The 14,223-nt window shown below is 41.5% G+C and overlaps 1 non-coding gene across 1 annotated transcript; it reads right to left on the bottom strand.

Moving 5' to 3' along the window:
• Positions 1–389: 389 nt before the first annotated feature.
• TRNAC-GCA (transfer RNA cysteine (anticodon GCA)) lies at positions 390–461 on the bottom strand. The gene has a single exon. It is a non-coding gene; the product is annotated as a tRNA-Cys (tRNA).
• Positions 462–14,223: the final 13,762 nt, after the last annotated feature.

Genomic DNA, 14,223 nt, shown 5'->3' with positions numbered 1-14,223 from the left:
ACATGGATTGCCATGTATCTACTTGGAAGTATAACATATAACCCAGTATCAGCAGCACCTTCCACCTGTCCTTTCAGAAAAAAATGGTAAAGTTGACTTGAACCTCAATCACATGGAAGCCTAAGCTCTTCTCATGATCTCTGTTAAGTTTCAGGGGTGGAATGCAGGTGGATACATTTTACAGTCTCATGATCTCTTTCTTTTGATTCTCTGTTCTGTTATGTGCTGCATAACAGCAGTACAGATGCAAAATTCCATCCCTCTTTAAATCCTCAGTCGTGTCCGACTCTTTGTGACCCCATGGACTATAGCCTACCAGGCTCCTCGGTCCATGGAATTTTCCAGGCAAGAGTACTGGAGTGGGTTGCCATTTCCTTCTCCAGGGGACCTTCCCAACCCAGGGATCGAACCTGGGTCTCCCGCATTGCAGGCAGACGCTTTACCATCTGAGCCACCAGGGAAGACTTTAAATCCCATCAACAACAAGATCCCCTCAGAAAGACATTTTGGGAGGCTGTGTGGAAAGAAGGCAGAAGAGTGAAATGACAGCCGCACAAACCCTTCAAGTAATGGATTAGTTTTCTCATTCTTAAAACATCTTTCAGCTACCACTTTCTCCACTCCCTTCTTTCCCCTTCTATCTGTCCCCGCTCCCAGTCTTGGAGGGACACTCCTCCCTTCGTCCCAGTCAGCCTCCATCATGTTTGTCTGTCTTGATCCTCCTGTGCTCCCTGCTTTTATTGTTTCTTTCTCTCCCTTGTTTATAACAACAAACAAATTTAATCAGCCTCTCAGAGAGAAGAGCTTTAATATTTTTCCAAAGGCATGGCACCTGTGAATGAATGCTCAGGCTTTTGGGGTCTCACCTTCAGCTTATTCCCAAGGTTGATATAAGAACTTTTCCTTGAGAATCAACTGTGACCGGTGTATAAGATTATGTGAGAACATGGCAAGAGGTGCTGAGCTACCTGGTTAGGTAGGAGGCAGAAGAATTTCTCAAGGAAGACAGTAATTTTCTCAGAAGAAGGTGGTGGGAGCGTGGTGCAAAAAAAGAACTGAACATTTAGTAAATATTTGCTGAAGAAGGAGTTAATGGAGTAGGCAAGTTATGGGAAAGAGAGGAGTAGTGGGACAGGATAGAAAGCTAGAGTAGAGAGGGACTTCCCTGGTGGCCCAATGGTTAATAATCTGTGTTTCTATGGCAGGGGGTGGGGGTTCAACCCCTGATCAGCAACTAAGATCTGAGATCCCACATGCCTGACAGCAGGGCCAGAAAAAGAAAAAAGCTAAAGTGGGGAGATAATCCCTCTTCAGGAGGAAGGAGCCCCTTTTATGGAGATAGCCTAAAAGGAGGTAAGAGGGTAAAAGTAAGATGCATTTGCCGGGGAGTAAGGGTGGTCATTTGAGGGCATACTTGTGCAGCGACTTGGATTTTCTCAATGAAGTCAGGAACAAGGTCATCTAGTGACTGAGGCCAGGTAGAAGATGGCTCAGCATTATGACTGGAGGCCATTATTTACCTGTGTTTCTCATGTATAATGTTGTATAATCTCGTCCACCATGCACACCCACCTATGAATAGGAGCAGATGAAAAACATGATCATATGGATCCTGGGCTGTGGTTTTGTGAGTCCAGGAAAACAGAAGGACATGAAGACCAGGCCGCAAACACAGCACAGACCAAAAATGCCATCTAGGGGGAGATGGTAAATTGGAAGAAAATTTAATGGCTCAGAGGACTGGCCATGAATAAGATGAGCTATATTGGGAGCAAAAGAGTAAGCTATAGAAATAAGAGATTGCTGGCAGAGAGTACTCTGTTAATATTTAGAGGTTATCACTGAAGATCAGATTTACATTATGACCCATGGGAACTCTTTCTGTGGGCTGTAAGTGAAAATGCCTGGCATTGAGAAGAATGAGGAACTCAGAAGCTAGAGTGTGGTCAGCTTGGATGAAGACTGAGCCAAGGGCACAGACCTCACAAGAGAGGAACCAGGAGGATGGAATATGGCAACAACAACATTGTCGCAGAGGAGAAGAAAACTTTCATATTTTATAAAAAGAATTTTTTTAATTAAAATGAAGTCATAATTTGCATGGAATAAATACCAAAATCACTCATTTTGTGTGGGAATCAGAGTTGATCCTCGAGTGATGATGGGTAAGAGAAAGTATGAGGAGCCTGGCAGGCCACAGTCCATAGTGTTGCAAAGAGTTGGACCCGACTGGAGTGACTTAGCATGCATGCACGGCACAATAGCAGAGAGAAAAAGGTGATCACAAGCACAGTGTTTGACTCTGGTGCTTCACAAAGGTCAAGACAGAACTCTAAAGCCTGAAAGGATAGCGTGTCCAGATTTTGTTTTCTAAATAAAGGCTAAGATGGGTGTGGGTTGAATGCTTGCTTGCCTAAGTTGTGCCCTTAGGAAGCCTTATAGTAATGGATTTGGGGAGTTACTGAAACAGTTAATACAAGGAAGGCTGCTCTAAAACTGGGTAAACAAGAACAACAAAAGATACAAATGAGCTCATAGGGAGAACAGAAATAGACCTACAGACATAGAAAGCTAACTGATGGATACCAAAGGGGAGAGGTGGGGAATAAATAAGGATGGGACGAACATATACATACTGTTATATGCAAAACAGATAAACAAGGAGGAACTTTTGTGCAGCGCAGGGAATTCTACTCAGTATTCTGTAATAACCTATATGGGGAAAGAGTGGTGAGCTATAGTCCATAGGGTCGCAAAGAGTTGGGCACAACTCAGGTGACTTAACACACACACATGTATATGTATAACTGAATCGCTTTGCCATTCACCTGAAACTAAGATAACATTGTAATCAACTACACTTCTTTTAAAAAAATATTTTCACAGACCCAAAAATAACTGGGTAAGTAAATGCCTCATTAAAAACCAAACACATACATATACACGCACATGCACACACACCCCTCTAAATCCTCACTCTAAAAGGCTGTTGCCATGCAGAAGAAACAGATAGTTAAACAAACAAATAACTTACACGTGCTTGAAAACGTCTTCTTTCTAGATTAAAAGTTCTTGGTGGAGTTAATGAGATAAGCTGTTAAAGAGCACATATCTGGACATGTTGAATAAAGCAGCATAAAAGCTCTGGAAACTTTCGCTCCGTTTCTTCAGAACTCACTGTCCCTCAGGAAAAATGAAATTTTGCCTCTCATTTGACACTCTGACTTGAATTTGCAGCTCTGCACCTTAAAAAGTACTGTTTACCCATCCGTAATTACCACCTATCAATGAACAGAGAAATTCTCTCAGGCTACCAATTTACCAGCTAATCCTAACAAAGAAGATAAATATTGAATTTCCCTTTTCGATCATTACTCATAAGCTTTCTGGGACAGAATCTGAAAAAAGGAATAATTCCTGAAGAGAAAGACATCTGAACATGTGATTTCTGTTTATGACTTCAAGCAGCAAAGATTTAATTGCTAACTATAGGCAAATCAAAGCTGTTAAAATTATACAAATAATGAAAAGTTTGTTTTAAATGCCAGAGTATGCTCTAAGAAGAAAGTGAAAATTTCCCTGCTGAACCAGAATTCAATGCATTCATTGATTCACTTATTCAAGATATAGTTATACTAGAAACCAGAGATAATAATGAGTATTAGTAAAAACAAAGTTATTTTTAACAAAAGTTGCTTGCAAGTATTAAGGCCTAGATACTCCTAGTAGGAGTCAGATGTGTTTCTTTTTTTTCAGTCCTTTGGAGAAATTTGTGCTGTGTGTGCTCAGCTGCCTTAGTTGTGTCTGATTCTTTGTGACCCTGTGGACTGTAGCCCGCCAGGCTCCTCTGTCCATGGGATTCCCCAGGCAAGAATACTGGAGTGGGTTGCCATTTCCTTCTCCAGGGGATCTTCCCGACCCAGGGATCGAACCTGCATCTCCTGCATTGCAGGCAGATTCTTTACCCACTGAGCTACCTGGGAAGTTCAACAGGTGAACCACAAGGGCCTCGACTGGGAGAACTTCAGATGTGTTCTTATCTGAATTTATTCCAATAATTAAATGTTTGTAAATCTGATTTGGCATACCACCTTATGCTGATGAACAACATCCGTGTTTAGAAATAAAAGGAGTCTGGAGCAAGCCAGAAGAAATACTCCGATTGCTTGTCTGCTGAAAAAGTAGTTCATTTTCAGCATCTTCTAAAATGGGAATGTATCTTGCTTAGTCCAGGAAGAGGGAGGTGAAATCTTATACACAAAACCCATCACAGCTGCTGTGAGAGAACTTGTTTGCTTGGTGACTGCAGGATTGTCATTTGAAAGGCTCTACATTTCACTGGTTAGACTCTAATTTAGAGGGAAGAATAATCCAGTCTTCTGCAGTCTCTAAAGTTCTGCCTGATTAACCACTGATTAGCATCAACTCAGAAGAAAGATCTGCTATCAAAATTCATGCTATTAAAACTGGAATTGAAAACCGTAACAACAAAAATGGCAAGCCTTCTTAGTGTCATGTTATGTGCTTTGAAATCACCAGAGTCCTTTCAGTCTTTGTGGTGTGAGAACGCAGGCTTTTGTTCTGGAGGAGAGCACTTGGTGAGAGAGGGCACGCACAGTGTTAGCCAAGGACTCAGCCTGGGAGCAGATCCCAGGGCGACATGGGTATTAGCTCAGCATTTATGCTACTGGCTCTGTTGGTACTGCTGAGATTTTTATTTCCTCTACTCATAGATTTTGTGGGGAATTGAGAATGGAACAGAGAAAGGTGTAAGTATTTGAAAAATAATGAGAACTCAACACAGTTTTCTAAGAGCCCTGATTTCCCTGAGCATTTTGATTGTGGCAGTAATTACAAATCTCATTTTGGCAGCCTATGCCCAGGAGGTTCCATGGAAGTAGGGAGAGCGATTCTTCAGGGAAGCTGTATTTGTACTCCAACTACTGATTTATTTGGGCCCTGCCAAATTACTTTATCTCTCAAATTTAAACTTAGGACTACTGACTGAATCTTCTGAAAGTTCCAATTAAATGCAGTTGGCAAAAATTTTATACATGTTGATGCATAATATTGAAACCGTAAACACTAATTTGAAAGGAAAAAAATAATTATAACGTTATGGGAAAACGTGTACAGAGATCCTATGGGTTGCTGAAGAGCAGTGACATTTTTAAAAAATGTAGTTAAGGTAGATTTTTTTTTTTTAATTGGTCAACAGTTGCTACTAGGACATTGTGGAGGAAAAAAAGACATTGGGTTGCAAGTGCAGATATCCAGAAGGAAAATGGTTTAAGCAAAAAGCCATTGATTATGAGTTCACCTGCTGCTGGATCTGGGACCTCCCACATTGTTAGCAGTCACGCCTACATTTTCTCTCCTTCTCCAACTCTGCTCTGCTTTCCTCTGTGTTGGCTTCATTCTCAAGCTAGGCATTCGTCCCATTGTGTTGGAAAGGTGGTTATCACCAACTCCAGGCTTAATTCAACCAGACTAGTAGCCTCAAGGAAAGAGAGTGCCTTCTTCCCCACGATTTCTGGAAAATCATAGGAATGACATCAACTGGCCTGACTGGGCAGGTGCTCATCCCTGAATCAGGTGCCTGTGAGTTGTGCTTTACTTCATCATGCCGGGATCGCAGGCCCAACACAGAACTGAGAGATTGGGTCAGCATCTCAGGAAACAAAACTGTAAGTAATCACAGTCTGGTTCCCAGAAGGCTCAATGGTATGCTGCTAGTAAAAGAAGAGGGAAAGGATGTTGGTCAGGTAAATATAACAGGTTGCAAGAATTAGAGCTGAAGTTCAGTTTACCTCTAATGATAAGATTTCATTGCAGAGATTCATGTGAAAATAAGGGAGGGCAGAGAGCAACCTCAGCAGTGTTCATGGAGAAACGCAGTTCCCAATTCAGCTGTAGTTGCAGTGGTCCGACTGCAGCTCTGGGACAGAACAGCATCTCTAGAAACTGCACGTTCTCGAGTCACACGCAGCGTAGACAGTAGGACACATCCGTTTCGCTGCTTCTGTTCCTTCTGTTCCGTAGCTACTAACTCACTCCTGCTCTTCATTTTTTTCCCCTCTATTGACTTCTGTTTATTGCTTTCTTTCAATGCATTTCTTCTCTTCTATGCTACGAATTTCGTTCTCTATTACATTAATTTCTGCTTTCAACACATTTGCTTCAGTTTCCTTTAGAATTTATCTATGGTTCTCTTTCTAGCAAAATTTTACTCAAATAGCTCATTAATTTGCCATCTTTCTTGTTTTCTCATATATGCAATTAAGGCTATAAATTTCCTCCTAAGTTCTCCATTGGCTGTTTCCCACAAGTTTTGACATGAAGTGCTTTCTGTTTCATTTGGTTCTGAATATTTTACAATTTTATTATAAATTATTTTTTATTATAACTGTTTTCTTTATCCCACAACTTCCAAAAGATTTGTTATGGAGCTGTACTATACATAAAGTGCACAATTCTTAAGTGAATAACCTAATAAAATGTTTATATGTATACACCTACTTAGCCACAGCTTTGATCAAGATATAGAACATTTTCAGCATCCCAAAGAACATCCTTATGCCACTTCTCCATAAATATATCCCTAGAGGTAACTACTGTTGACTTAAATATCATAGATTAGTTTTACCTCTTTTTGGACATCATCTGAATTAGAGTCATATATTCCATTTTGTGACTGCGAGATTTATCCATGTTGTAGCAATGATTGGTTTTTCTTTCCTCTCCATTACTGGAAACAAATATACTCATTTGTCTATTCTAGTCGATGCATATTTGGGTTTCTAGTTTGAGGCTATTATGAATAAAACTACTATGGATGTTCTTACAAACGTCTTTTGGTGGACCTATTTACTCATTTCTCTCACTGACTGACACTGACTTGGATATATAGCTAGTAGGAGAATTGCTAAATCATAGGATAAACATATATTTAGTTTTATTATTACAGGCTTCATGGTTTTGACAATTTAACTGGTGCTGCAACTGTTTTAGTCAGACTCTAAGCTTGGTCCTCAGATGCATCTTTTTCAACTGTAGGAAATAAGATACTCTTTAAAGCTGCTATCAAGATTTTCTGACATAACCTGAGTTCTGATTCAGTTATTTCACTTCTCGTTTTCCTTACTTCTGCCCTCTAGGCAGATCAGAATAACCTAGAGGACACATAATCCCTCAAATCATCATTGTTGTCGCAGAAATCAAGTTCTGCAGCTACGTGACCCCGCAGCATTTCGCCCTTCCGTGTCATCATCAGAGACAGTTTGAGTAATCATGATGCTATTGTTCGTCAAGGATTACCCACAGCCCCATTTCTCCTGTGCTCTTTAAATATTGCAGACAGTTCTAATCTGATGCCATTTTAAAGACTCTGATTTGTTTTCTGGGTTATACTACCAATTACCATGCCAATCAGAGTCTCAGCAGGAAATAGACAGCGCATTGAAACTGGATAATTTTGAAAGCATTTTACAAAAGGACAATTTATCAAAGCACAGGCAGAGTGAGGCAAACCACAAAGAATAGCGCAACATTCCAGTACTATGAACAGCAGCATTAATGAAGAGGCAAGGAGAGGGGGCAGTCACCAGAATCTAGTTTAAAGAATTACCTGATAGGAAAATAAGGACTTTGAGCAAGAGATGCCGCCCATGGCAGCTCTGAAGGGAGGTTTACATTGTTGAGTTGCTAAGATGTGCCCAACTCTTTTGCAACCCAATGGACTATAGCCTGCCAGGCTCCTCTGTCCTTGGGATTGTCCAGGCTAGAACACTGGAGTGGGTTGCCATTTCCTTCTCCAAGGGATCTTCCTGACCCAGGGATTGAAACTCCATCTCCTGCATCTCCTGCACTGGCAGGTGGATTCAGACACTCAGTGCTTAAAACTGATGCTCAGGATGCATTCTTCCCGGGCCTAAGAAGATCCAAGCCAACTCGTCTTGAGAATACAAACACGTGCTTTTTACAGCAGAAGAGATACAAACAGTGAATAAGTAGGAAAAGATGGTCAACCTCACCATTGAGCAAAGAGACACAAATGAAATGACAATTTGCCTTTTATAAATAGAGCTAGCAAAGAGTAAAATGAAAAAACTGACAAGGGCTTAATTTTCAAAATATATAAATAGCTCATGCAACTCTATAACAAGAACAACAACAAAAAACTCAAGCAACCCAATCAAAAAAAAAAAAAAAAATGGACAGAATACCTAAACAGCCTTTCTCCAAAGGAGACATATAGGTGGCCAACAGGTACATAAAAAGATGCTCAACATCGCTAATTAATAGAGAAATGCAAATCAAAACTTCAATGAGGTATCACCTCATACTGGTCAGAATGGCCATCATCAAAAAATCTGCAAATAATAAATGCTGGAGAGGGTATGGAGAAAAGGGAACCCTCCTATGCTGTTTGTGGAAATATAAATTTGTGCAGCCACTGTGGAAAACAGTCTGGAAATTCCTTTAATCCTTTAAAAAAGTTACCATTGATCTGGCAGTCCTACTCCTGGGTATATTCCCAGAAAAGCTGAAAAGTATAATTTGAAAAGATATAATCATGTCAGTGTCCATAGCAGCACTATTTACAATAACCAAGACATGGAAGCAACCCAAATGTCCATTGACAGATGAATGGATAAAGAAGATATTGGACATATGTACAACAGAATATTACTCAGCCACAAAAAGAATGAAATAATGCCATTTGTATGTAGCAACATGGATGCACCTAGAGATTATCATACGAAGTGAAGTAAGTCAGAAAGAGAAAGACAAATATTATATAATACAAACTTATATTGGAATCTAAAAAATAATATAAATGAACTTATTTACAAAACAGAAATAAATTCACAAAGGGAAAACAATTTATGTTTACCAAAGAGGAAGCAGGGAGGGGTAAATTAAGGAGTATGGGATTAACAGATATATACTACTATATGTAAAATATATAACTAACAAAGACCAACTATATAGCATAGGGATACTCCTAATAATCTAGAATGGAAAAGAATCAGAATCTGAATGGAAAAGAATCCAGTTGCTTCAGTTGTGACTCCTGGCGGCCCTGTGGACTGGAGCCCGCCAGGCTCCTCTGTCCATGGGATTCACCAGGCAAGAATACTGGAGTGGGTTGCCATGCCTTCCTTCAGGGGATCTTCCCAACCCAGGGACTGAACCTATGTCTCCTGCATTGCAGGCAGATTCTTTACTGCTGAGCCACAGGGCTGAATCACTTTGCCATATTTGAAATTAACACAGTATTGTAAATCAACTATAATTCAATTTTATTTTTAAGTTGGTAATTTCCAGCGTCAATGAGAATGTGGAGAGAAGGGCCCTCTTGTGCAGTCTTGGTGGGGATGTCATCTGGTACAAGTTTTCTGAAGGGCAGTTTGGCAATGTGTATCAAGCAGTACGATGTGAATTCGCTTGGGTAAAGCAATTCTGCACACTGTACAAGAGCGTAGTGCAGGGCCACACAGTCCTGCCTAGCCCTCCTGTACTCTTCTTGCTGTGTGTTCCAGGACTGCAGGATCCTGTCTGCTGTTTTACTGAGGCTATTTCTCAGCATTATTTTTATACAGCTGGTAAACTCAAGGAATAAATTAATATCTTCTAGCTCAAGAGCAGTCTCATTTAGTGCTCACTGTAAAAGCAGTGGATTCTCCAAGCTCAGTGTTCCTCAGCTGCCACACAAATCCACTGTGTGCATAGCATCTGTCTGGCCCATTTTTTTGTATCACCTCCAGGGGACTTGGCAGCCAAAGCTTCCAACGAAAATATGTTGATGTTCATGCTCTTGCTGTGCGATGAGTAATAAAGTCCTTTGTCCCTACAAAAAGATGAGTATATCCATTTCTACAGATGAGGAAATCGGAGATTGTTGAAGTTAGGTGAACATCTCAAATCGTATATTTACAAAGACAGGTCCAGAGCCCAGGGTGACTGAGCCTCTGCAGCTAAACACAGAACACCTGGATAAGCAGTTAGAGGGCCTGATGGACAAGTATAGGGAGCGCTGTCAGTCAGACTTCATCTCATCAGCCTACAGGGCTATTTGGTGCTTCAGTTCAGTTCAGTCACTCAGTTGTGTCCGACTCTGCGACCCCATGAATCACAACACGCCAGTCCTCCCTGTCCATCACCAACTCCCGGAGTTCACTCAAACTCATGTCCGTTGAGTCGCTGGTGCCATCCAGCCAGCTCATCCTCGGTCGTCCCCTCCTCCTCTTGCCCCCAATCCCTCCCAGCATCAGGGTCTTTTACAATGAGTCAGCTCTTTGCATGAGGTGGCCAAAGTATTGGAGTTTCAGCTTCAGCATCAGTCCTTCCAATGAACACCCAGGACTGATCTCCTTTAGGATGGACTGGTGGGATTTCGTTGCAGTCCAAGGGACTCTCAAGAGTCTTCTCCAACACCACAGTTCAAAAACATCAATTCTTCAGTGCTCAGCCTTCTTCACAGTCCAACTCTCACATCCATACATGACCACTGGAAAAACCATAGCCTTGACTAGACGGACTTTTGCTGGCAAAGTAATATTTCTGCTTTTCAATATACTATCTAGGTTGGCCATAACTTTCCTTCCAAGGAGTAAGCGTCTTTTAATTTCATGGCTGCAGTCACCATCTGCAGTGATTTTGGAGCCCCCCAAAATAAAGTCTGGCACTGTTTCCACTGTCTCCCCATCTATTTCCCATGAAGTGATGGGACCACATGCCATGATCTTCGTTTTCTGAATGTTGAGTTTTAAGCCAACTTCTTCACTCTCCTCTTTCACTTTCATCAAGAGGCTTTTTAGTTCCTCTTCACTTTCTGCCATAAGGGTGGTGTCATCTGCATATCTGAGGTTATTGATATTTCTCCCAGCAATCTTGATTCCAGCTTGTGCTTCTTCCAGTCCAGCATTTCTCATGATGGACTCTGCATAGAGGTTAAATAAGCAGGGTGACAGTATACAGCCTTGACGTACTCCTTTTCCTATTTGGAACCAGTCTGTTGTTCCATGTCCAGTTCTAACTGTTGCTTCCTGACCTGCATACAGGTTTCTCAAGAGGCAGATCAGGTGGTCTGGTATTCCCATCTCTCTCAGAATTTTCCACAGTTTATTGTGATCCACACAGTCAAAGGCTTGGTGTAGTCAATAAAGCAGAAATAAATGTTTTCATGGAACTCTCTTGCTTTTTCCATGATCCAGCAGATGTTGGCAATTTGATCTCTGGTTCCTCTGCCTTTTCTAAAACCAGCTTGAACATCTGGAAGTTCACGGTTCACGTACTGCTGAAGCCTGGCTTGGAGAATTTTGAGTATTCCTTTACTAGTGTGTGAAATGAGTGCAATTGTATGGTAGTTCAAGCATTCTTTGGCATTGCCTTTCTTTGGGATTGGAATGAAAACTGACCTTTTCCAGTCCTGTGGCCACTGCTGAGTTTTCCAAATTTGCTGGCATATTGAGTGCAGCACTTTCACAGCATCATCTTTCAGGATTTGGTGGTTACAATCACTTTAAATGTCCAAACTGTTGTCTGCATCAGTAAATAGTTGTTCTCAAAGTCTGCCCCCCATCCCAGACAAGAAGGGTCAGCATCCTCTGATAACTTGTTAGAAATGCAAGATTTGATGAGATAAAGTTCTGCAATCTGGTTTTTTTTTTATATATGAAGATTTTATTTTGGAAAGTTTCCTTTAGCCTATTAGCTTAAGGCAATATTTTTGAAAAAAAGAAAGTTTAATAAATTAAGCCGATTAAGAGATGTCCAGGCCTACCATACAGCAATGGACATTTATTATTTAAGCAATTGAAAAATAATTAAATTTTTAAATGATCATTTTAGCGTTAACCATCTTTTCAGATTTTCATTATCTTCTTTTATTTTTTTTCCCTTTGTGGTTTATTACAGGATATTGGATGCAGATCCCTGTGTTATACAGTCAGACCTTGCTATTTACCCATCCTACACAACCTGGTTTGCATCTTCTCACCCCAAGCTCCCCATCTGTCCCTCCATGGCCCGCACTCCACTTGGTACCTCCAAGTCTGCTCTTTGTGTCTGTGAGCCTGCTTCTGCGTCCTGGATGAGTTCCCTGTGTCACAGTTTGGGTGCTGTCTGTGTCTTACCAAGCCCACCGTCGATCTAGGTGCACACTCAAGTTTGCACAGCACCGCTCCCGTGCACAGGGCAACTCCTCACCAGCTCAGCTGTCGCCTTACCAAGAAACTGTGAGTTGGTTCCCACACCTGTTTACACCAGTTGTATTCGTCACTCTATTTCCATATTTTAATTTATTGTATTTACCAATGAATTATGTGGGCAAAAAGAAAGAATTATTTCAATGAAAGTGAAATGGAATCTTTCAGGAAGATTCAGTGAACACAAGTCACTAAAAAATACTCTTGAAAGCGGGAGAAAAGAAGTAAATACCTAATGTTTTGTACTTGCTGCTACTGCTAAATTGCTTCAGTCATGTCCGACTCTGTGCAACCCCAGAGACGGCAGCCCGCCCACCAGGCTCTGGCGTCCCTGGGATTCTCCAAGCAAGAACACTGGAGTGGGTTGCCATTTCTTTCTCCAATGCATGAAAGTGAAAAGTGAAAGTGAAGTCACTGAGTTGTATCCGACTCTTAGCGACCCCATAGACTGCAGCCCACCAGGCTCCTCCACCCATGGGATTTTCCAGGCAAGAGTACTGGAGTGGGGTGCCATTGCCTTCTCCGATGTTTTGTACTTAGTATGTTTCATTTCAGTAAGCTTTTTCGTTGCCTGACATTATTCCTGGAGGAAAAAGTGTTCAGTGCCAGGCATCTTTGTGAGCATATTAAAAACAAACGTTGGCGATTCTATGATAATGACACTGGTGTTTAAATCTAAACTTTAAGCAATTGCATATAGAGATAGGTTACCGATTAGTAACAAAGGCCCTGAAATAGAAAGACATGAAATCCCAGTGGTGGACAGGAACAGCCGGACTGTCATAAAAAAAATAATAATTTAAATGAAAGAAGAGGAAAATTTGGACAACCTATTAGAGAAGAGACATTCAGACCAGAGTAGAATAGAGACTATTTTTTGGCTGTTCTTAGCCAATGGCATTTTAAAGCAATTCTTTATTGAAAACGATATTGGAAATTAATATTAAGAATAGTGTGTACCATTTGTTTATTACACATAACTGTGGTTAAACTAGTTCTTCCCTCAATGTAGATTCAGTCATTTCTCACAAATCCTGTTGGTACTTTAATGAAATCTTGAATTGACTAACCCTCTAGCCCACCACCTCACTCCTCTCTGGAGCACCATGGAATATAGACCGTCACAGGCCTTCTGCCTGAAATGGTCAGGACTCGATGCTCAGGGTGGGCAATATCAGATCAGCAGTCCCTCTTAACCGAATACTTTGTTCATTCCAGTTGTATCGAGATACAGTTGACATACAGCACCATAGACTGAATAATGTTTTAACAGGCTTATTTCTGTCTAGGAGTGTAACACACTCTAGAAACCATCTAAATGTAGCAAAGGTTTCCTTCTGCACCCCTTTCCATATGTTCCCTCCTAACCTCATTAAGAAAAGAAAACAGGGGCTTCCCTGGTGCTGTAGTAGTTAAGAATCTGCCTGCCGATGCAGGGGACACAGGCTTGATCGCTGCCCCAGAAAGATCCAACGTGCCTCTAAGCAACTAAGGCCACGTGCCACAGTTATTGAGCCTGCTCTCTGGAGCCCGCGAGCCACAGCTACTGGGCCCGCACACCACACTCCTGAAGCTTGCCTGCCATAGAGCCGCCACCATGATGAGGAGGTCATGCACCGCCGCAAAGAACAGCGCCTGCTTGCCACACCTAGAGAAAGCCCTTAATGCTGCAACAAAGACCCAGCACAGCTAAAAATAAATGTCTTTTAAAAAAACAAAGAAAGAGAGAAATGAAGATATGCCTCCTACAGCCTAAAGGAAGAGGGAACCATTTAGAGGGTAATGACACTGAAATTACTCTGGGCATTCCTGTCTATGTGCTCGGGAAGGGCTTTGTGACTGAGGCACAGAAGCTTCTGGAAAACATGACTAAGACACAGCTAAGTGGATCCGTGGCCTAGGGCTGGGTGTGGGGACCTCTTCCTCTTACCCCTACAACCAAGGTCTCTGCCTGGGGAAAAGAGAAGTAAGGGTGGGATTCAGGTGAAATGGGTGGTAATAGCTAGGCTGA

This window comes from Budorcas taxicolor, chromosome 10 (genome assembly GCF_023091745.1).
Source record: "Budorcas taxicolor isolate Tak-1 chromosome 10, Takin1.1, whole genome shotgun sequence".
Taxonomy (NCBI): Eukaryota; Metazoa; Chordata; class Mammalia; order Artiodactyla; family Bovidae; genus Budorcas; species Budorcas taxicolor.
The sequence above is the reverse complement of the archived record's forward strand: the minus strand, read 5'-3'. Positions and strand labels throughout refer to the sequence as shown.